The sequence below is a fragment of the Pleurodeles waltl genome, chromosome 1_2 (assembly GCF_031143425.1).
Source record: "Pleurodeles waltl isolate 20211129_DDA chromosome 1_2, aPleWal1.hap1.20221129, whole genome shotgun sequence".
Classification (NCBI taxonomy): domain Eukaryota; kingdom Metazoa; phylum Chordata; class Amphibia; order Caudata; family Salamandridae; genus Pleurodeles; species Pleurodeles waltl.
Window position 1 is genome coordinate 586,124,473 of NC_090437.1, and position 24,850 is coordinate 586,149,322.

Below are 24,850 nucleotides of genomic sequence, written 5' to 3' on the forward strand. Positions count from 1 at the left end.
CTGTTTGGAATGCAGAAAGGCGCTGTCAACCAGCACAGACCAGACATGGATTGGAAACAGGTTGTAAGGCACAGATGGCAGTAAGTGCAGAGACATGCCTACTTTCTAAAAGTGGCTTTTCTGAAATTGTAGAATCCAACTTCACCAGTAAGTAGGATTTCTTACTGGCATTCCAACCATACAAAATATGACAAGTCTATTCCTCTCAGATGAGACATTTTACTTAAAAGCATATAAGGGAATCTCTAATGCTAGCCTATGAGAGGACCAGGCTTCAAAATAGTGAAAAATTTCTTTGGGAGTTTTTCACTACTAGGACATGTAAAACGTATAAGGACATGCCCTGCTTTTTACTTAAATAGCACCATGCTCTGCGAGCTACCTAAGGCCTACCTTAGGGTGACAAGTGTAAGAAAAGGAGAATTTAAAGCTTGCCAAGTTCTTTCAAATGCCAAGTCAAAGTGGTAGTAAAACTGCACACACAGGCCCAGCAATGGCAGACCTGAGACATGGTTAAGGGGCTACTTCTATTGGTGGCACAATCAGTGTTGCAGACCCACTAGTACCATTTAATTTATAGGCCAGGTGCACATCTAGTGCACTTTACTCGGGATTTATAGGTAAGTTAAATATGCCAATTGGGTATGAGCCAATGTTACCATGTTTAAGGGAAAGAACACAAGCACTTTACAGTAGTACTGGTAAGAACAAAAAGGAGTTAGAAAGAAATGGACGTAGACAGACAAAAAAGTTGGGGGAAGACCACCCAAGGCTATCAGGTATAACACTCACCTTGTGAATAACCATTTCTGGGTACAAACTTCAAACAATTTGCATGCAGATTCTCACATTGACGGGCGGTAGTAAAATCCTCCCCCAATTCTTTTCCCTTTTTTCTTATTTTTCTTCTCATATTTCTTTCTATATTACTCTCTACAAATATCGAGACTAGGCTTTACCATACCTGCACGGCATGATGGGTCATCTATACTTATTAAATCCAGCCTCTCCCTGCAAATAGGTCGCAAGTGGTGCTAAGTCAGGTTGTGATATTATACCATTTACAATAAACTGTTTTTGTTTGAACTTTCAGCCTTGAGAAAGCCCCAGCCTAACAGGCATTGGAACAGGTGAAAAACATTTTGGCTGCATCAACCTTGTACAAATAATATGCAGAAATCTCTGCAAATATCATGGAATGAATAATGGGAATTTGATAATATGAATACTTGTTCATCAGTGGATTATTTTTGATGTACCTGGGACATAAATAAGAAGTAATAAAAGTATCGTTCAACTCTCATTCAACCTGACACCCAACATCAATACAGTTTCACCTATGAGGGAGAGTGGGACCAACCCCTCTGGAGTGTCACTAGTGTTTCCAAAAAAAGAAAAAAAAGGAAAAAGTAACCTGAAGGCTTAGTGGGAAGGGTGAGAGAGAGCTGGGCTTGTGACGTGTCACAAATGTAACATGCTGCAGAATGGAGACTGCTACATTGCCAACCATAGACAATGATCTCCTGACCAGAGACAAAAATTACCCCTACCTCCTGATATTGCTTGATCTTTCAATCAACTTCAACACTGTTGTTCACCTCACCCACACTCTTAAATTATGAATAAATTTAGGGCGTGATTTATATCTTGGTGGATCTAGTCCCACCATCTATTTTCTGGAAGTTAATCTGTCCACCCACTAGGTTGTCTACCTGCTCAATTTAGATGCTGGTGGGTCTATGGACGATAGTCTGTCTGAGTGCTGCCGTCTCTGCCAAAATCTTCCTTCCACATCGACAGTGGCATTGGCAAAAGCGGTTATCGAAAGAGTTCAGCAAATATTCCTGCTGGGCAAATCACAATGTGCCTTCCTGTTGACATAACTGTGAGAGGTAAATCTCTACACCTCAGTTGGCGGTTTCAGAGGGACATAAGGTAGAATATTATATTTTTTTCTTTTTTCTACTTCGCTTTCCATGATGCAACAGATGGCCAAGTCCTTCCTTTGCTGCTGTAACTTGACCACGAAGCAACTGAACTCCTCGTCCCCAGAAATGAAGTTAAATAATGTTTTTACTTGTTTCCTTTTGAATTGTGTGTTTACATTAGCTCTGGACTTGAGCATTTTTAAATTTCACTTACAAGCAATTTATGACACATATGTAATGCATATATCTGTAATGTTGTAGTTTAAGAAATTTTAAGAAACACACCTGTAGTAAACTAATTTCATTATTGTAAAATTTGGTGTAAGCTTCCTTCAAGATAATGGACACTCACACAAAAGATGACAATACACAAAATGGATAATGTTTTTAAATAGGTGTGTTTCCTCATTTTCTGTAAACTATAATAATATAAGAATATGTATTACATATTTTGTTTCGAATAACTTACATTTAATATAATTTAGTAATAGCACTGTACTAGGTAAAATATTTTCAAAATCAAAATTAGTCCTAAACTGAGTGATTTTATATTTGTATTTTATGTAACAATTCTCCTTGCCTATTGTATTCTCTGTAGTTTATTAAATGTAAATTATTTAATTTTTGTAAGGTGTGATGCATATGTGTTTATTTATTCACGTATTGAGTTTAAATAAACACACCTGTATAAAAGAAATAATAACAGAAATGGCAATACTTTTTTGGTTTGTATCCATTATCATGATTAATGCTTGCCCCAAACATTTCATGTCCATCACATTCTTTGTTTACTAGTTCATGGACTTTATAAATAAGACATTGTAAAAACTGTTGTATTTCCTTTCATAATTGTAAGTAAAAATATGTAAATCACATTTTCATCATGAGCATTTTTATGAATCAATGACTTGGAAATAAAAAACACTGGTCATACAAACATTGTCAAATTAAAATCTTTTTATCAATAAATGATATACTTCTCTCATAAATATTGTATTCATTTCAAAACAAAAAAGGAGAACAAAGGCTTTCCCATCACAACAGGCTGTAGTTGTGTTGCCCATAACTTGCCTCCTACAATACTGACAAAGGGTAACCTCCTGAGGAAGGAGCATCTATTGGGCATAGAGCAGGCACTTCAAGGCTCTTTCTTCGGAGGGGTGGATATAGGTTTGACAAATGATATGTGATTTCGGGAGGAGTAATACAGGTTGGAGTGATGGGAAAGGATTACGTTTTAAAAGTAGAGGGAGCTGGTGTGGGTGATGTGTTTGTGTTGTATGTTTGGGAATTGCATGTTGGTCTGGAGTATGTTGTGTATGTATGGGTGTGAGTGGTTTAGCCGGTGTTTGGTATTCTGATGAGTGTGTGCATTTGGCTTTGGTTGGTGTTGCTTTGTGTGTAGATGTGCTTTTGTTTCAGTGTGTTGGATTGGATGAATGTGCTGTTGAGGTGGTTGTGGGTGTGGTGTGGTTGTAGGTGTGGTAGTGGTTGTCGTGCTTGTGGTTCTATTGGTGGTTTTAGTGATTGTGGGTGTGGATGTAATGGTGCTTCTGGTGCTTGTGGATGTGGTAGTGGTTGTGGTAGCAAATGTGGTAGTGGATATGGTGGTTGTGGGTATGGTGGTGGTTGTGTTTGCTGTGGGTGTGGTGGTGGTTGTGGTACCTGTGAGTGTAGTGTCAACAGTATGTGTATGTTGTTTGTGTGTTTCTTTGTGTTTCCCTGTTTGTTTGTTTTTTTGCGTGTGTGTGATTGGGCTGCTCGTATCTGTTGGGGTGGATGCCTGAAGAGGCTTGAATATGCTTGTGATTGAGGTGGTAGTTGGGATTTGGTTTGAGGAAGAGACCTGAATTTGGGCAGTAGGTTGGTCTTGTTGGGAGGCTGCAGTCACAGAAGAGGCTATTTTTGCAAGTAACCTCTGCATGCCAGACATTGAAATGTGAACAGCATCTAGAAATTCAATCATTTGTTGCACTTGGCAGCTAAGGCCCTGGATGCTATTCACTATTACAGTCAGGCCTGCAGGGACGCTGTGTAAGAGGTCAACAGCGTCCTCACTCAGCACAGCTGGGGTGACAGAGGCAGGGGGCGAAGTGTCTGTGGTGAATCAAACACCAGTCCTTTTAAGGGGCTGGGTTTAGCCAACTCGGGGTAGCGGATAGAGATGGATCACTGGGTGGTGCACAAGGATACGGTTAGTACAGTTCCTGTAGTCTCCACCACCACTAGGGACTGGTCACTTATGGAGGCCTCTGTAGATGATGACAAGCTGGTAACCTCCATTCCATTACCCTCACCCTCCATGCCACTGTGTCTATTTGTGTCAGATGTTTCACCACCCAAAACACAGTGACCAGCTGCTTCCCTGTCTTCTTGACCAATGCCCCCTTTGCCTTCTCTTGATGATGTTATAAAGACATATACAATATTTTCATTGTATCTGTGTAAATATAACTGATCATTAACTTTTTCTCAAACTATTTTCCAAATTATGATATTTCACCTGCTTAAAGGCTTCTAAATGTTTCTTTATTTTTATAATTATCCCATGAATGCAGGGAACATCTTCAGAAAGCAATTGGTCACAGTTTTGTAATTTTCTATTATTGTTCCTATATTTTTTGTTAATCATTTCTCTTATCCATTTTCAATTTTCTCCAGGGGCTGTTTAACACCTCAGAATGTCTGATGTGTTGTTTTGAATAGTGAACTTATGACACAAAAATTAATATTAATCAAAAATCCTTTTGTACATTGTGTGACCAAGAAAAAAAAGCAGATTTTTATTTTTTTTAAATATAAATAAGAATGAATGTGTGTTAATATTTACTGCAATGTTGTACCAATATTTGTATAACCTAAAACCCTGTTTCTTTTGTATGGGCATTTCACAATGTTACACTAATTTAAGTAATATAAGTCTGTTTAAAATGTTAAAAATCAATTCTATGGATTCAGTACTTAAGTTGCTTATTAACGTAGAACACCCTATGTATTTATTTATGCTGTTGAAGAAATGCAAAAATAAGTCTGTTGGTATTTTAAAAATACTTTTACAGCATAGGTAAATACATAAGGCATGAGGCATTTTCAATCCGCTTTACTACAGACATAAATATTTAAAAGATGTTCTCTGAAATAGCTTCATTTAATTATATTTTTAAAAACAATGTGATAATTTAAAAAAAATAAAAACTGGCTTTCAGGTTAGTCAACTATTGATATAACATTACAGTAACATTTAACATACATTGATTCACATCAAAAGAAAAGAAAAGAAAAGGACATTCAAAATGAAATGTACCAGGTTTAAAATGTTTACTTTGATATATTTCCTAAATTTCAAAATGAATCAATTTTTGTACCTGATTTGGATGTTTGTAGATGGAATACTCCAACATATACATGATGGAACTTCCCTCCCTCAACGTCCAATTGCATTGTAAAATATTGACATTGGAATAGCTAAAATACAATGTTGGTTTTCTATGTGATGAAACAGTCCATCTGTAAAAGTTCCTTTAAGTAATCTAGTCATCATCCTTAATGATATTTCAACTGTATATAACACAGGACATTCAATTAATGTTTTTTGCTATTTGTTACCCTGTCAGTAATGTGTTCACATTCCTGTCACCTATTTAGAAAAAGGTGTCTATAAAATACATATTTCTTAAAATAGACATTATGGAAAATATTCATATTTTACAAAACTTGACATGTTCTTCATCATTAAAAACATATTTTTATTATATTAACATTCAAATTTAAACCATTTATTCTGATGTTTTGAATGTTACATGTTTGATACTAATTGTACAAAATGCAGACTCACAGTTGTGACTTCAAAAACATCCACTGTATCATAGGTGCGTTTGATGCTATGTTACTTGGAATAGGGAGAACATAACAACCTTCACAGTTTTCAAGGAGTATCACACCTGACACAAAACTTAGTTTTTCTCTGTTTGGTACAGATGTCCTATTGGAAATGGCCGTCTCTACAGGGTCATCCCCAAAACGTTTGACTTTCTTATCACACTTTTTGCTGGAATGTTGCCTGTAGGCCTCATGACTCTGTGCACTTTGCCACTGCTACCAGTGCTAAAGTTGCAGTGCTCACTTTCTTAAACATGGTTTGACTGAGATATAGTGAGTGGTATAGCATATACCAGGGCATGTATCTTAAATGCTACCAGTGGCCCTCCTGCACTTATTGTGCCACTCACCTTAAAACAGCACTGTAACACATTTCCTGGGCATTCCATTGCAGCCTGCTTTACTGCCATGTCAACCTGGCATTTAGAACCCATTGCCAAGCCTTAAACTCCTCTTAGTATTACACATAAGTCACCCCTAAGGTAGGCCCTAGGTGGTCAAAAGGGCAAGGTGCTGTGCAACTAAAAGGTAGGACATGTACTTTTACATTATTCATGTCCTAGTAGTGAACAACTTCCAAATTTGTTTTTCACTAATGTGAGCACCCTTCCAATAGGATAACATTGCATTGGGAATTCCTTATTATATTTAATACGCTGTAATTTCTAAGCTAGGGGTGGAAGATATCTCATGTTTGATATCTATGAATTTGTAATGATAAACCCTCTTTAATGGTAAAGTTGGAATTATCATTACAAGTCTCAAAAATGCCACTTTCAGAAATGTGGCATTTTCCTGCCCCTAGCCCTCTGTGCCTGCGGCCTGCCTTAGGTCATACAACTGGGTGTAATTGACAGTTAAGACTTCACCCCAGACAGTCACACAATATCCTGAATGGGCCATTGACTGACTTAATGGGGACTGAGCAAAAGACAGCCCACTTGCCCCTGAATAGGCTGAGCTCTGCCACCACACAATAGGCTTAATGTCCCTGTATTTTAAGTGCAGCTAGCTAGGAGCCAGGGTAGAGAAGGCAGGCAACTTCAAATACCCTTTTGGAAACTTCTCCCAACTTCCAGGAGTAGGGCACTAGGGTATACACATAAGTCTCTCAGACACACTCTTCAGTTCACCCAAGGACCTGAAAAGGGACTCTCAGAGTACTGCCTTTTGCTGTGCTGTGACCTGTTTGGCACTCTGCCGGCTGCTGCTGCTGCACCTGAAAGGACTGCTTTGCTGTCTGGAGCCTGCCTTGAACCTTCAGAGGCCAGCCCTGCTGTGAAGCCCTTCACCTTTACCTGCACCATTGACTTCCAGAAGTCAGTCCAAGGGCTAGTTTTTCTGGCCTAATGGTCAAAGCCAAAGGACATAACAGGCTCCCACCATCTTGAACCCACACCTGGACCCCGTATGAGTGAGCCTTGAACCCCCACTCCTTAACCCTTGGTTGTGGTGCTAAATGTGTGTCTTTTTGTTTGTGCCTTTTACATTTTTGTCATTTTTGGGGGGGTTTTGTGACTTTTGAATACTTTATAGTTTTTTGCTTTTCCCTTTTTTTCTTTTTTTCTTTCTTTGTCCCATCTATTTCTTGCCCTTTCTCTCTTCCATCCAGCTCCATGGCAGAGGGCGGCAGTGGGAATAGTGGCACTTACTGTGTTGGTGAGGGCGTCGCAAAGGAGTGCATTACTGCCCCATTTTCACTGAGGCAGAGGTGGCAATACTAGTCTTTTTTTGGGCAGAGTCACCTCCCCTCCATTCTGGCAGCAGGCAGCAGGCCTGGGAGCGGTTAAGCCCTTCAGAAGCATTGACTGCTCTGGTGGAGGTTGCACTAGTTATTTCATTGGCACACTGGGGTCCAACGCACCCTGCAGCCCTTGACGCACCTTTGAGTGGACATCATAGTGTGAGCCTGTGAAGACTGGTGGCGCCTCACTTACAGGCTGCAGTCGGATCGGCGGTCCGCATTTCAGACGGCCGTTTCTGCAGCAGTCTGCTTTTCGGTCCAACTCCTGTTTTTTGGGCTGCTGCTCGATCAGTAACTTTCCCCTTGGGCACTGTTTTACGCTGCCCCCGCTCTTTGCCTTCATAGTTGCTTACCTGTCCTTGCTGTTTTCTTCTTATTCTTCTTTTCACTTCCTTTTTTCTTTTTCCTGCTTTGGCCATATTTTCTTCTTCCCAAGAGTCTTTGTTCCCTTTCCTGCATGCTTTGCTCACTACCTTTTATACTATGACTATTTTCCCATTCACCTTAATGTGGTCTTTCCCAATCTAAGATGGTGTCTTCAGTATTTCCTGCATGTCACTTCGGTTTGTCAGTACATAAGCCCAGATGGTTTTCTGTTCCTTGCGTTGCAAACACTTCCTTCATGGTTGTGCTACTCGCTCCCAAATCCTGTGGTTTTGGACTTTTCCTGTTTTTTTTTTCCACCTGCAGCTTGTTATGGTTCTTTTTGTGCTTTGTTCTTCTTTTTCAGGAGTCCTCGATTCCTATGTGGGTTTTTTTCCTCTGGGAATCCTTCTGAAAGTTATGACCTGCTTGGTGTTATATTATCAGCAGAACCGTGGCTACTAGAAAGGGTCGCCCCTACCTTGGTCAATCGAGAACAAGCAAGAAACCAAGTGGTGCCCAGTGACTGGCTGATTATAGTGGTAGGAAGCACTCAAATCATGACACATAGACCAGAAACAGGACCTGCTCAACCTGCTGGGCATTGAGATGTTGGGGATTGGTGAGTAAAAGTTATTTTTCTTGTCTGTGTTCCCCAATGCTAATTTGTTTTTCTAATAGCAGTGCTGACTCTCACAGATAAGTTAAGGTTATGTTTATTTATTATGTGATCCAGTTTGAGCTAGAAAGGCGAGTCAGTGCTAATTTTACTTGTGGGTGCATTTGAGCTGATTATTTAAGAAGTCATGCAGACAGAGACTTTTCCTGTCACCAAGAACAAAATAGTGGTAGTAGTAGTAATGAGTAATATCAGTGAGTTAGCATTCCCTTCTCTGTGCCTTTCTTTATGTAGCTAATGCAGACCCTCCCAATCACAATCTCCTGATGATGTGTATATCATCATAGTATGCATGCATCTATGTATTGAGAAAAAATGTAGCATGAGTCTCCCCACCAAAGGTGGTTGAGAGAAGCAAAGATCATTGTTTGCAATATGAATGTATTGTTAGTGGTGCGTAGTTGTAAATGTAGGGCCATATTTATTTACACGGCCCTTTGAGCTGATGAAAGTCACATTTTATGATGCTCTTGCGGCGCACACTGCAGGGCCATATTTCCAAAGACACATAAAGCCACCCTGTGTGGCTTTTCATGGTTTTGTAAATGTGAACTGAGTCAAAGTATATCTAGATGCTGCGTTAGCTCACCCTGCGACAAGGAGAAGTGCCTTGGGTGTTAAGGTGGGTGTTCCCAAGTAACACCTATGGCATTTGACACATTCCCAGATTTACAAGGTTTTTTAAACCTCGGAATGAGTAAAAAACCTACGCCTCCACTGGGAGGCGTACGGGTGAAGCGCAATGAGGAGAAATACCTTTATTTTTCCTTGTTGTTTCCTTTTTCAATATGTGCTGCAATCTGCACCCTCCTCTTGTGAACATTGGTTGCCGGAAAGTTTCCCTTACTGCACAAAAACAATGATCCCCTCAAAGCAAGCACCCTTGCAGCATGATGCACTCGCTCATATCAGCCAATTGTGTGCCACCTCCAACAGAAGGAAAGAGGACAGGAATGCACCATATCTGTTGCAAATAAGGCACATTCCTGCCCTTTCCTTTTGATGCAGGGCAGCACTGCAAGTAGGCTTGTGGCGCTGCCCTTTGTCAAATGTTTGTAAATAATATGGCCCGTAGTTTAGGAAATTTGAAGTACGGCTGTGGTGTAGGATTAAGGAAAGTAAAAGTAATAGGTCAACTTGAGTTGTGTCCATCATTTTGGGCAATCTGATTTAGAAAAGTACAACATTACTTGTTTTGCCTCTACTTGTCAAAATGTTTTTGGATGATTAACTGTACCACTAATCTTTTTTTTTTAATCTTCTTCAATTCTTACCTCAGCCACCAACAGGGAAAAAGAGGGCAACATAAGCAGCAGGTCCAGAAGGAGACAAGAGTGTCAGTGCCACCATAAGTGTGGATACTTTTGGACCTGCTGGCCCCTAAAAGTCTTCCTGTTATAGTATACTGTGCCTATCTGAATATTTTTGTTCTTATTTTTGTTTGCTTTCTTAAATAAATTCTAGTCACCACTGCATTTATCTATTTTTCATGTTTCTAAACCTGACTTCCTCCTGTCTCTACTAGCTTTCTTATGGTTGGTTACTAAACTTAGCTTTCCCTTCTTCCCTTATATATCTTGCTGACTGGTACTTAACACTAAGAGGACAGATTTTTAGGACAGGCACTCTACCAACAAGATTGATTGCCTATGTCAGCTTTTCTATCTTTTCTATTCATGTTTGTGAAGGTTTTCGTTGCCTTGCTCATGCCCATTGCATTTGCTAACCAACACCTCACTACAGGTTCTCCTGGATTAACCAAAGTATTTCACCTCTTTATTGCACTTCGGTGATTTAGCTCTGCCCCTCCATTATAAAACATTTGCAGTTGATTTGTCTACCTGGCTTTTCTAACAACCAACAACCTAAAGTGAATGATAAAAGAAGATAGAACTGTAATGATCTATTATGGTTGTATATTCTTGGAACTAAAATGCGTAACAGTTTTTCCAGCCACACCAACCACCAGTGCTGGGACCAGCAGCAGCACCAGTGTGCCGGATGTGGCAGCATTCAGAGGGGGAGAATGGGACGAGCGCTAGTAAGTCAGATTGCTCTTGCTCATTGACAATTACTAATATACTTACTGCAAAGGTGTTGCTTGTGATGTTTGAGTTCTTCATGGCCTCTTCTCTCTGAAAACCAGCAAACAAAGCTCATAATGAACAGATGCCCCAAATGATGGCTTGATGGAAAAGTGAATAAAGGATGGACGGCTAAAAGAAAGAATGGGTGAAATGGTATTTGAGTGAAAGGATGTGTGGGTGAAAGGAAAAGATGCAGAGATGAGTGAGAGGATATGCATTGGTGGGTGAAAGGAAGTAAGAATGGGGTGAAAGGAGTGAAATGATGCCTCAGTGGGTGAAGGGTGGATGGGTAAAAGCCGATGCTCGGGTGAGGAATGGGTGGATGGTAATAAACGATATGTGGGTAAATGGATGAATAGGTGAAAACATGGTGTTTGAAAGAGTGGATACTGGATAGGTGAGTGACGTGTATGGATGGAATGGTGGATAAGTATGGTGGCTGGATTGGAATAGTGAAAGACTGGACAAGACAGTGTAAAGCTTAAATGGTGAGTATCAAAGGGTGAATAAAATAGTTGAATGAAAAGATTAATGTATAATTGCTTGGATCAAGAAATAAGGGAGCTGTTGTGGAGAGGGACATGTCTGCTGCTCAGCTACTTCGCTTGGTGTGCATGGTTATCAAAGCTTTGGTTCAAAGTGGGGATATTTTCATTTTCTGTCTTCTTCCTTAACTCATTGTAGTTGAAGCAAGGCAGATATGAACCCTCCCACCCATCATCATACCTCCCTCCCTATTACTTAGTCACCAATGCTACTATGACATACCTGCAGCGTGGTTCAATACGGCAGTACAATAGTGTGTTCTGTGCAATGTGCATCTGCTTCAGTTATTGCAGAATTTACAAAGTTGTCAATGCACTGCAAACTTAAAAGTTGTATTTCCCTTCCCTGCCAGTGCCCACCTTGTCACTTCCTAATAATTCAGTCTTTAATTTATTTCCAAAGTTCTGTCCCAGCCACCAAAATTTGAAAAATGCTTTGCATGCTCCACATTTATGTATAATTGATTAATATTTCATGGCTTCTATAACAGATTCATGCCAGTTAAAATGTTATCGTTTTAACATTTGTCAACTACAGTGAGACACGTTTGGGTAAACAAAATTGTTCTGTGATTCATCGTAATCAGCCACATTAAATTCCAATGGCCCTAGGGGACCTGCAATTTACTGCTACTGGGCCACTCAACTTTTTAAAAAACTATTTGCACAGAGTGCAGTTTATAATTTGTAATTTTCCTTTTTCTTTCCTGCTATAGCTACTCCTAGTGGACATCATCCAACTCACAAGGAGATTGCTGAAGAGGCTGGAGGGCATCCACAATGCATATTAGTGGCTGGTGGCCCTTCAGGAGGAGAAGGAGGAGGCCGAGGCAGCAGTGGCCATTGGCCTTAGTTCTTGCAACTGTCTGCCAGCACCTCCATCCTCCCAGCACCACCACCATTGCAGCCGCCAGCTGTCAGCCGGCACTAGCCCGTCCCTGTTCCACCACTGCTGCCACTCCATCACCTCGTCCTGCAAAACCTTGCACGCCTAGACTGCCGGGTGGCACATATGGAGGCAACTCTAGAAGATCTCTGGACACATGTTGAGAATGCCCTATTCTGACTCTATTATTTTTTTTTTGGGTGGGAGGGACACTTGTGGGTGGAAAGGGTGAGTAAGGAGTTAGGACGTTTTTTTTTTTCAAGAAGATTACTTATTTCCTATTGGACTTTTTGTTGGACCTTTTGGGGATGGGCTATTTGTTTGAAGGATGGGTGCTGGGCCTGTTGTGGGTGGGAAGGGTGTTTTTTTATATTTGTTTAAATTAAAAGGGATAACTTATTTTACTCAATTCATGCCTCAAATGTGTAATTTGTTTTTTTTACAAAAACCTAGATACACATAGACAAGAAGACAGCAGCTTCTTAAGTAGGAGTTAATTACTAACTAAACAAGTTAGCTTCAATCCTGAATAGATTAAGCAAGGGAGTATCCTTACTGCAGGGTTTTTCCAAGGATGGCATCTAAAGGGGGTGGTAGGTAGTAGTAGTAGCAGGTTTGTGCATTAACAGGGAAGACAGAGGTGCCACTCCCACCTATGCAAACTACAGCTACAGGATTAATCATAGGGTTATCCATCACTGTCAACTAGATTGAAGGAACACAGAGTCAGAGGGCCATATTTCATCATACCTTTAGGAAGACTGAGACCAGACTTCCACAATGACAATATATGACACACAACAAAGAAGACCTGCCATGAAATACTAAAAGGACAAGCAATATCACCTTTTTCTGAGCAATGGTGGGGAGCTAGAATTTGAAAACTAAAGTTAGGAACTTAAATCATGGAGTTAGGAGAAGTGGGCTGAATCAAGAGTGGTTAGATAAGGTTAAACATTTATGCAACACACAACTCAAAAGGCCTTAATGATGATGTTGATGGAGTCGGTGTGGAATATTGCTCAGGTACTAGAAGGTCATGCAGTCAGTTGATGTCGCTTTCACCACATCAGCCCCATCACGTGTGTGATCCAGTTATGGTGCAAATTTAAGTAAAACCTCAAAAAATCACACAGCCTAAGGGAAGAAGTTTAGGGGCTTGATGAATAGATGAGAAAAGGTATTCCGGGATAAGATATGACAAAGACAAACACTACACAAAAAAATGACAATATTCATTGCTGTCCAAAGCAACAAACCATCATTAATCTATTGTGGAAGGAAACAATGAAGGCATAAGTATGACACAGTTCACCTAAATGCATTGCAAATAGTCCTTCTGTCCAAGAGAGACCCAAGGTAGTATATCTCTAAATGTTAAGTCTTCTAGGTTTGAAAAACACAAATTATGGGGGTTTGAACTAAGTTAACTCACCCAGTTCTAAAAATGATTGTTCAAAGGAACATGATAGTGTTTTGCCAAAGTGGGCGGTGCATCTCTATTCTTCTTGAAATGTCAGTCACTCTTGGGTGCCTGGAAGAACCTGTCTGGTAGGTAAGCTGGAGTCTTGAGTTTTCACCTATTTTTGTTCGTGGAGGACTAGGAGAAGGCCTCTGTATTGTAAAAACAGTAATTGCCTTCTAGAGTAAAGGAGAAGGACAAAACTTTGAAGCAAGGTAAGTTTCATGAGGAGTCAGGAATGTACCAAGAGGACTCAGAGACAGAGCAAAAACATAAAGAGGAGTTTCACGTTAGAGCCAACAATGCAGCAAATACACACTCAGCAGCATTTCCCAAATCAACACACCTCTCTCCAGGTCACAGAGCTGAGCGAGTACTAAACAATTACAATTAAAAATAAAAAAAGTAACAAATTATAAAACAATTAAATAACTAAAATATAAACATTAAAATAAATACAAATAAAAAAATGAGCTGAAATATTAAAATAGAGAATTAAAATAAAAAGTAAAATGAAAATAAAAATAAAAAATAAAAATTAAGAATCACTAATCAGCAATGTACGTATGGAAGCACATGGCAAAGATGGACTGCCTGCAAGCGCAAAATGGCTGCAAGCCAGCCACATGGTCAAAAAACAACAACAAGGAGGAAGGAGGCATGGCAAACAAAGAATACATGCAAGCCTTTGGTAAAGGGCCACTGGCTGGCTGGACATAATGGCCACCAGCCACATGGTCAAAAGAAAACTGTGAACAAGGAGGCATGGAGTACAAAGAACCCATGAAAGCCTTTGGACAGAAAATGGCCCATGGCCACACAACATGGAGAACAAAGAGAATATTAAAACTCCAGGCTACTTACCACTATAACATTTAAAAATCAAGTTAAAGTACAAATAAATACTGGTGCATGCCCAAGTAAGCAAACAATACCCTTAAATAGTTTTATAACTATATTTACTTGTGTGATTAACCCCTTCGCTGCCAGGCCTTTTCCCCCTCCTGTGCCAGGCCTTTTTTTGCCTATTTGGGGCAGTTCGCGCTTAGGCCCTCATAACTTTTTGTCCACATAAGCTAACCAAGCCAAATTTGCGTCCTTTTTTTCCAACATCCTATGGATTCTAGAGGTACCCAGACTTTGTGGGTTCCCCTGAAGGAGGCCAAGAAATTAGCCAAAATACAGTGAAAATTTCGTTTTTTTCAAAAAAATTGGAAAAAGTGGCTGCAGAAGAAGGCTTGTGGTTTTTCCCCTGAAAATGGCATCAACAAAGGGTTTGCGGTGCTAAACTCATCAGCTTCCCAGCTTTCAGGAACAGGCGGACTTGAATCAGAAAACCCAATTTTTCAACACAATTTTGGCATTTTACTGGGACATACCCCATTTTTGCAATTTTTTTTGCTTTCAGCCTCCTTCCAGTCAGTGACAGAAATGGGCATGAAACCAATGCTGGATCCAAGAAACCTAAATATTTCTGAAAAGTAGACAAAATTCTGAATTCAGCAAGGGGTCATTTGTGTAGATCCTACAAGGGTTACCTACAGAAAATAACAACTGAAAAAGAAAAATATTGAAATTGTGGTGAAAAAAACATCAATTTTTCTCTACGTTTTACTCTGTAACTTTTCCCTGCAATGTCAGATTATCGAAAGCAATATACCGTTACGTCTGCTGCACTCCTCTGGTTGCGGGAATATATAGGGCTTGTAGGTTCATCAAGAACCCGAGGAACCCAGAGCCATTAAATGAGCTGCACCCTGCAGTGCGTTTTCATTCTATACCGGGTATACAACAATTCATTTGCTGAAATATAAAGAGTAAAAAATTGCTATCAAGAAAACCTTTGTATTTCCAAAAAGGGCACAAGATAAGGTGTGGAGGAGCAGTGGTTATTTGCACATCTCTGAATTCCGGGGTGACCATACTAGCATGTGAATTACAGGGCATTTCTCAAATAGATGTCTTTTTACACACTCTCCTATATTTGGAAGGAAAAAATGTAGAGAAAGACAAGGGGCAATAACACTTGTTTTGCTAATCTATGTTCCACCAAGTCTCCCGATAAAAATGATACCTCACTTGTGTGGGTAGGTCTAGCGCCCGCGACAGGAAACGCCCCAAAACGCAATGTGGACACATCCCATTTTTTTAAAAGAAAACAGAGGTGTTTTTTGCAAAGTGTCTACCTGTAGATTTTGGCCTCTAGCTCAGCCGGCACCTATGGAAACCTACCAAACCTGTGCATTTCTGAAAACTAGAGACCTAGGGGAATCCAAGATGGGGTGACTTGTGGGGCTCGGACCAGGTTCTGTTACCCAGAATCCTTTGCAAACCTCAAAATTTGGCTAAAAAAACACATGTTCCTCACATTTCTATGGCAGAAGGTTCTGGATTCTGAGAGGAGCCACAAATTTCCTTCCACCCAGCGTTCCCCCAAGTCTCCCAATAAAAATGATACCTCACTTGTGTGGGTAGGCCTAGCGCCCGCGACAGGAAACGCCCCAAAGCGCAACGTGGACACATCCAATTTTTTGAAAGAAAACAGAGGTGATTTTTGCGAAGTGCCTACCTGTAGAATTTTGGCCTCTAGCTCAGCCGGCACCTAGGGAAACCTACCAAACCTGTGCATTTCTAAAAACTAGAGACCTAGGGGAATCCAAGATGAGGTGACTTGTGGGGCTCGGACCAGGTTCTGTTACCCAGAATCCTTTGCAAACCTCAAAATTGGGCTAAAAAAATACATGTTCCTCACATTTCTGTGGCAGAAAGTTCTGGAATCTGAGAGGAGCCACAAATTTCCTTCCACCCAGCGTTCCCCCAAGTCTCCCGATAAAAATGATACCTCACTTGTGTGGGTAGGCCTAGCGCCCGCGACAGGAAACGCCCCAAAGCGCAACATGGACACATCCAAATTTTTGGAAGAAAACAGAGGTGTTTTTTGCAAAGTGCCTACCTGTAGATTTTGGCCTCTAGCTCAGCCGGCACCTAGGGAAACCTACCAAACCTGTGCATTTCTGAAAACTAGAGACCTAGGGGAATCCAAGATGGGGTGACTTGTGGGGCTCGGACCAGGTTCTGTTACCCAGAATCCTTTGCAAACCTCAAAATTTGGCTAAAAAAACATATTTTCCTCACATTTCTGTGGCAGAAAGTTCTGGAATCTGAGAGGAGCCACAAATTTCCTTCCACCCAGCGTTCCCCCAAGTCTCCCGATAAAAATGATACCTCACTTGTGTGGGTAGGCCTAGCGCCGGCGACAGGAAACGCCCCAAAGCGCAACGTGGACACATCCAATTTTTTGAAAGAAAACAGAGGTGATTTTTGCGAAGTGCCTACCTGTAGATTTTGGCCTCTAGCTCAGCCGGCACCTAAGGAAACCTACCAAACCTGTGCATTTCTGAAAACTAGAGACCTAGGGGAATCCAAGATGGGGTGACTTGTGGGGCTCCGACCAGGTTCTGTTACCCAGAATCCTTTGCAAACCTCAAAATGTGGCTAAAAAAACACATGTTCCTCACATTTCTGTGGCACAAAGTTCTGGAATCTGAGAGGAGCCACAAATTTCCTTCCACCCAGCGTTCCCCCAAGTCTCCCGATAAAAATGATACCTCACTTGTGTGGGTAGGCCTAGCGCCCGCGACAGGAAACGCCCCAAAGCGCAACGTGGACACATCCAATTTTTTGAAAGAAAACAGAGGTGATTTTTGCGCAGTGCCTACCTGTAGATTTTGGCCTCTAGCTCAGCCGGCACCTAGGGAAACCTACCAAACCTGTGCATTTCTGAAAACTAGAGACCTAGGGGAATCCAAGATGGGGTGACTTGTGGAGCTCGGACCAGGTTCTGTTACCCAGAATCCTTTGCAAACCTCAAAATTTGGCTAAAAAAACACATGTTCCTCACATTTCTGTGGCAGAAAGTTCTGGAATCTGAGAGGAGCCACAAATTTCCTTCCACCCAGTGTTCCCCCAAGTCTCCCGATAAAAATGATACCTCACTTGTGTGGGTAGGACTAGCGCCCACAAAAGGAAATGGCCCAAAACACAACGTGGACACATCACATTTTTTCATAGAAAACAGTGCCTACCTGTGAATTTTGGCCTGTAGCTCAGCCGGCACCTGGGAAAACCTAGCAAACCAGCGCATTTTTAAAAACTAGAAACCCAGGGGAATCCAAGATGGGGTGACTTGCGGGGCTCTGACTAGGTTATGTTACCCAGAATCCTTTGCAAACATCAAAATTTGGCCAAAAAAACACGTTTTCCTCTCATTTCGGTGACAGAAAGTTCTGGAATCTGAGAGGAGCCACAAATTTCCTTCGACCCAGCGTTCCCCTAAGTCTCTCGATAAAAATGGTACCTCACTTCTGAGGGTAGGCCTAGCGCCCACGAAAGGAAATGGCCCAAAACACAACGTGACACAACATATTTTTTCACAGAAAACAGAGGTGTTTTTTGCAAGATGCCTACCTGTGGAGTTTGGCCTGTTGCTCAGCCGGACCAAGGGGTGGGGCAGAAATGCTGTAAAATAAATTTGACCCCCCCACCCCCCCCAAACCACCCCTGCCCGGGAGCGACCCTTGCCTACGGGGTCGCTCCCCCTGCGTGACATTGGCGCCAAAAAACAAATCCCTGGTGCCTAGTGGTTTCTGCCCCCTTGGGGGCAGATTGACCTAAAATCGACCAATCTGCCCCCAAGGGGGGCAGAAATGGTCTAAATACAATTTGCCCCCCAGGGCAGCGACCCTTGTCTGATGGGTCGCTACCCATCTCTAAAAAAACAAACAAAAAAACAAAAAACAAATCCCCGGTGCCTAGTGGTTTCTGCCCCCTTGGGGGCAGATTGACCTAAAATCGACCAATCTGCCCCCAAGGGGGGCAGAAATGGCCTTTTATAAATTTGTCCCTCCAACCCCCAACCCCCCCGGGAGCGACCCTTGCCTACGGGGTCGCTCCCCCTGCGTGACATTGGCGCCAAAAAACAAATCCCCGGTGCCTAGTGGTTCTTGCCCCCTTGGGGGCAGATTGACCTAAAATCGACCAATCTGCCCCCAAGGGGGGCAGAAATGGTCTAAATACAATTTTACCCCCAGGGCAGCGACCCTTGCCTGATGAGTCGCTACCCATCTCTAAAAAAAAACAAAAAAATAAAAAACAAAAACAAAATAAACTTGCCCTGGTGCCTAGAGGTTTCTGCCCCCCCTGGGGGTAGATCGGCCTAGTAGTAGGCCGATCTTCCCCCAAGGGGGGCAGAAATGGCCTAAAATAAATTTGCCCCCCCAGCCCCCAACCCCCCCTTGGGAGCGACCCTTGCCTACGGGGTCGCTCCCCCTGCGTGACATTGGCGCCAAAAAACAAATGCCTGGTGCCTAGTGGTTTCTGCCCCCTTGGGGGCAGATTGACCTAAAATCGGCCAATTTGCCCCCAAGGGGGGCAGAAATGGCCTAAATACAATTTGTCCCCCAGGGGAGCGACCCTTGCCTGATGGGTCGCTCCCCATCTCTAAAAAAACAAACAAACAAAAAAAAAACACACAAAAAAAAAATTGCCCTGACGCCTAGAGGTTTCTGCCCCCCCTGGGGGCAGATCGGCCTAATAATGCAAGCAATCCAGCTTTTGAAACCCTGGGAGATACTTAAAAAGGGAAGGAAATGTATTTCCCCTCCGGGCCTCCCCCACGTGATTGAAAGAGAAATGCTTAGCATTTCTCTTTCAATCGCGTTGGAAGCAGAGCTTCCAGCACGATGGGAGAGGCCCCTGTGACTAATCAGGTCTTCCCCTTCCATCCCCGCCTTGGGGGGGAGGGGGGTGCACAGGGGGTGCACGGGGGCGCGCTAGCGTTCCCCCAAGTTCCCCTGTGCCTTGGAGGAGGTGACCTCATCCAAGGCACAGGGGAACTGTAGCCCTGGACGAGGTCACCTCGTCCAGGGCACAGAAGTGGTTAAAAAAAATAAAGTCCTAAAATCTAAAGGTAGAGCCTGGAGTGAAAAGTGACCAGGAGATGGACAAAGCACTGAAAGGAGTCTGCTTGAGAGGAACAGGAAGTTGGAGTCTCTGTTGCACCTCCCTCCAGTCTGACTAAAAAAGGCTTCTCAATCTAAACAAATAATTGTAGGATCTATTGGAGAAGAACATGGACTCTCCTTCATTCCAGAGATCCAAAGCAGCGAGCATTGCCTGAACCTCATTCAGAAATGAAAGTCCAGCACCCATCCATTGTTCAAACCCACCAAGACTGATTTCCTACTATCCTGCAAAAGCAACTAACAACAAGTGGCAATATGAACAAGGACAGATATGAACTTAAGCTTTTATCTAAAGCTCATTTACTTGGATTTAACATGGATGTTAACATCCCTCTCAAGAAATACATTGCCAAGAAAGCCAAGGAGGCAGAATATCAGCTCTCTATTGAAGACAATGAAATCAACTTCAAAAATTGTTTTCAAGTCCTCATACGTGTATCTGGATGGTGACAATAACCTACTCTTTGGCATCCGAGACTCTACACCTGAAGAGAAATCCATATGCAGAAACATGGCTCAACAAGGGACTGAAAGAATGTGACCCCATCACCCCAAACGTGGCCAAAGTTTACCTATTTTTACCTTGCCTATTTTGCTCAGGTAAAACCATAAAACTCAAGTTGTATTCTTAATTTTGGTGCAAACTCCTGTTTAACCCCAGGTAGTGATTATCGGCCTAGTCAGAACGTGAACTAAAAAAGTAAGCCAACATGATCTGTAATTTGGAAATCCAAAAAAGTAATCATTAATCATCAGCAAGGTGTAGCTGAAGCTGAGAAAAAATGATAGAAAAAACAGAGCAAAGGTACAACTAGATGCGAGAACAGCAGAGAAATATAACTATAAGCTTTTGGGGTAAGTTAGAAACTGGCAGACTGCTGTATTGAGAGATTCACATGTTCCAGATCAATCAGGATATCTTTGCTGAAAGGAAATCAACATTGTGATAGATGTAGTTTTGTCAAAGATGAAAGGCAGCATTCCATTTACGTGATCGGTATTCTTTTGTTTTCATAGCGGGGACTGTTTCTGAAAGAAATCATGCCACAGACATGCAGGGAAAATACTCCTTTAGCATGAAGGTAACTTTCTATTTTCGTAAGAGGCCCAGGTAGGTAAAATAGGGAGACCTCCTGATGTATAACAGACAGCAGCGGCCCTGTAGTGGGCAGGCTTTCATCTTTGATTTGTGTCTGCATCAGTCAATCTGTGTTTTCCTCTCCTCTAAATGATGTTGGCAAATATTGAGTTTGACAAGGCAGGGATACCATCAAATTATGATGGTTCTACCATGTGACAAACATCAAGTGACCCCCTTGTCTTCCATAACATTTTATGTGTTTACAACTGAACTATTTGAAAAATCCTCATGGTACACAAAAATGCTCACATTTTCTATTTCAAAGAATGCACATCAGTTCAAGGAGGCATTAACAGTCAACAAACTATTGCAATTATTTGATTAACTTTTGTGAGAAATTGCCTGTCTTGCGTGCTCACTGCCATTTGTTGCTGACTGGTATTGCTGTTTTTGTAACACAACAATGATGCATAGTGCTCAGCGCCAGTGTGCTCTGACACCTCAAATGTGGTAAAATAGGCTAATATCCACATTACATATTTAAATTCTAGCTAAAGGAGTGGGGGCGTATTTATAAGAGACTTGTGTTAGTGGAGCATCACTTTTTTTGACGCTCCGGCGACTGAAGTCTCTGAACCATATCTATAAGGCCACATAAAGCCACTTTGCGTGCCCTCATAGATATGGAGTGAGACAAAACAGTGCAAGTCTCTGTGTTGCCTTACTCTGTGCCAGGAAGGCCTTCCATGGGTGCTGTGGTGGGTTTCCCCATGCAATACTCATGGAGTTTGATGCTGCCACAGATTTACTTAATCGCGTACACCTCCCCAGAGCAGGCATAACGAGGAGAAATATGTTCATTTCTCATTGTTTTTAACTCTTTCTGCAGCACACATATAAAGAGGAAAACACTTCTAGGAATTGTTTTTGTGCAGGAAGGTGTCCCTTTCGGCACATAATGATCCTGCATGCAACTCAGGCAGCCTTGCACCATGGTGCAAGGGTGCCTGCATTGGTGCTAGGCAGCTAAAAGTGCTCCAGCGCAGGGGGAAAAGAAAGGTATGCACTGTACTTCTGAAATGAGGTGCATTTCTGCTCTTTCACATTTGGGTAGGGCAGCACAGCAAGAAGACTTGCATTGGTGCCCTATTCTAAATTCTCCATAAATATAGGGCATAGCATATTGTGCAGGAACTACACATATGGCATGAAAAATGTAATATCATGTTCTGCCAACCACTAGACTGAAATAGGAAACATAGCTTTAGGCTTACCTGTGTAGACTGACTCCTACAGCTTTTAAACTTCCTGTCAAACCTCTCAGAATAACCCCTTTTGTCCGGGAAGAATCTCACTTTTAAAAATGTAGACCCATATTTACTAGATTTTCATGCAGAGTAGCAACCATAAAATCTACACTGGGCTGCGCTCCATGTGAAGGAGAGAGCAGTAGAGGACCCTTTTTACAGAACTAAGGCACTCTTCTCCCCTCTTCCTAGCACTGGCACAGAAATCCGCTGCTGTGCAAAATGCACACTCCTTTGCGCTATAGTGTAAGGGTGTGTGCGTGAGCCTGGCATAGGTTTTGTACTGAAAGTTTTTCCTTCTAGTACAAAATACAATGTGTAGACACACTTTAAAACATTTACTACATTAGTTGCGTGCTGCACAGTGCAGCACACATGCAAAATGAGAAAAGAAGGAGAAATGAAAGAATTTCTCCTTTTAACACCAGCTTTCACATGGCGTTAAGTTTTGGTGCAAACCCCTGTCTACTATTGATGTAGATAGAGTTTTGCGTCAAAAGGAATGGGTGGTTGCATGGTAACGCCTTTCTACCCCCATATAATACCCCCTTGGCTCTATGTACAGCAAAGTAGTGCTTCATGCTGCTTTGCGTCACTTTTAAGCTACTTTCCAGCACAAAACAAGTTTTGAGCTGGAAACTAAATAGGTAAAAAAAGATTTTGCATCAATGTCACTTTTGTGATGCAAACAGGGAATAATATCTTAGCAAATATACCGCTACCAATATATTTCACCTCTAAGCAGGCCTTGTAGCTCACAAGGTAGGGTGTCTTAAACTTAAATGTGTTACATGCAAATGTTTAGCATTGGCTTGTACCTACAGTGACTAGCACCAACAGCTTTGTTCACAGTGAAGGGCTGTAGCTGTCCTATGAGAATAACTAAAGTTCAGAATAAAATCGTATTTCTGCTATCTCTGGTTTGGTACATGCTACACTTTATTGCATGGGTACTCACAAACATTTTCAGAGTTGCCAAAAGGTGTAGTCTGTGATGTGTCCGAGGGATGCATTGATGCCAGCGGGGTGTGGTTGGGTCGGGTGGGTGAGTGTGGGGGCATTGGTAGTATGGTGGGTGTAGAGGAAGCAAAGCATATACATGTGGTTGTTGAATTGCAGAAAAACTAGGATTAATCCCAGCTCAACCACTTTACCAAATTGTAGGATCCTTGGCAATGGTTGTATTTCACTTCCATTTATTATCATATAAACAGGACCTAATACATACATCACCTCAGGATGTCCGCTGTACAAAACCTTCTCCTATGTTTGATTTAACAAAACTATAATGTTTTACTTGTATAGTAGGAACCAAGGTCACCCAAAGGGTGCACATGATGACATACTTGCCACATTTCACTATAGGCATTGTCAGGGTATTGGAAAGAAATTATGGGGGTCATTCTGACCCCCACCGGCGGCGGAAGCCCCCGCCTGGCGGGAACCGCCAGAAGACCGTACCGCGGTGAAAAGACCGCGGCGGTCATTCTGACTTTCCCGCTGGGCTGGCGGGCGACCGCCAAAAGGCCGCCCGCCCGCCCAGCGGGAAAGCACCAGCAACCAGGAAGCCGGCTCCGAATGGAGCCGGCGGAGTTGCTGGTGTGCGACGGGTGCAGTTGCACCCGTCGCGATTTTCAGTGTCTGCTGTGCAGACACTGAAAATCAATGTGGGGCCCTGTTAGGGGGCCCCACGACACCCGTTCCCGCCAGCCTGGTTCTGGCAGTGAAAACCGCCAGAACCAGGCTGGCGGGAAGGGGGTCGGAATCCACATGGCGGCGCTGCTTGCAGCGCCGCCGTGGAGGATTCACAGGGGCAGGGGAAAACTGGCGGGAAACCGCCGGTTTCCCTTTTCTGACCACGGCTTTACCGCCGCGGTCAGAATTGCCCTTGATGCACCGCCAGCCTGTTGGCGGTGCATCCTCCAACCCCGGCCCTGGCGGTCGGAATGACCCCCTATGTTTCTTAATTCATGTTTGAAAACTATCACTTTTAAAATAATACTTCTCCTTGCACTGATATCTGATATGCTAAAGTGAAAAGATTAAACGTGTTAATTAAATACACTTTTTGAATTTTGAAGATAATTTATCATATGTTTACACTTTGCTGCAAGCTTTCTTTAAATATGAGATGCTTCTAAAGATAAATGATGCCTGGACTCAACAGTTACTTCCTTACTTTAACACTAATTATCCTTTAAATAAATGTCTGTTTCTTTAACATCTTTTTTTATTGTTATCATCTCTCTCAGTAAACAGCAGCACAGTGCTGCTGTACACCAGGGGAACACATGTAAATGTCAGGAGGGTCACACTTTTATTATCAGTGCTTTAATGTTTTAACAATACCATTCAGTGGTGAAGTTGGATTTTAATAAGTATTTGGTAAAAGTGACAAGCTCCTAGGGCTAGGGTTTCTATTGGGCCTGGGGCTTAGGGATTGACTGCTGATGGCTGATAAGTCTAGGGTTTTCATTGGATCCTGCTGCTAGGTTTATCTTAGGGATTAGTTTTGGAATTCTGATTGGCTGATAGAGCTGGGGTTAAGATTGGTTGCTAAGGCTAGGGTTTCTATTGGTCCTATGGATTAGTTTTAGTGTTCTAATTGGCTGATAGAGATATGGTTCAGATTGGTTCTTAGGGCTAGGGTTTCTATTGGACTTACGGTTTAGGGTTTGAGATCTAATTGGCATATAGTTTTGGGTGTTGACTGATTCCTAGGGATGGGGTTTCTATTTAACCTAGGACTTAGGTTTGGTTGAAAGGGTCCGGTCTCCCATTGGTCCTAGTGCTTAGTGCTAGGGAACTCATTGGATAGGGCTAGGATTCACATTGGCTAAAGGTCACCTGACCTAGGTTTATTTAA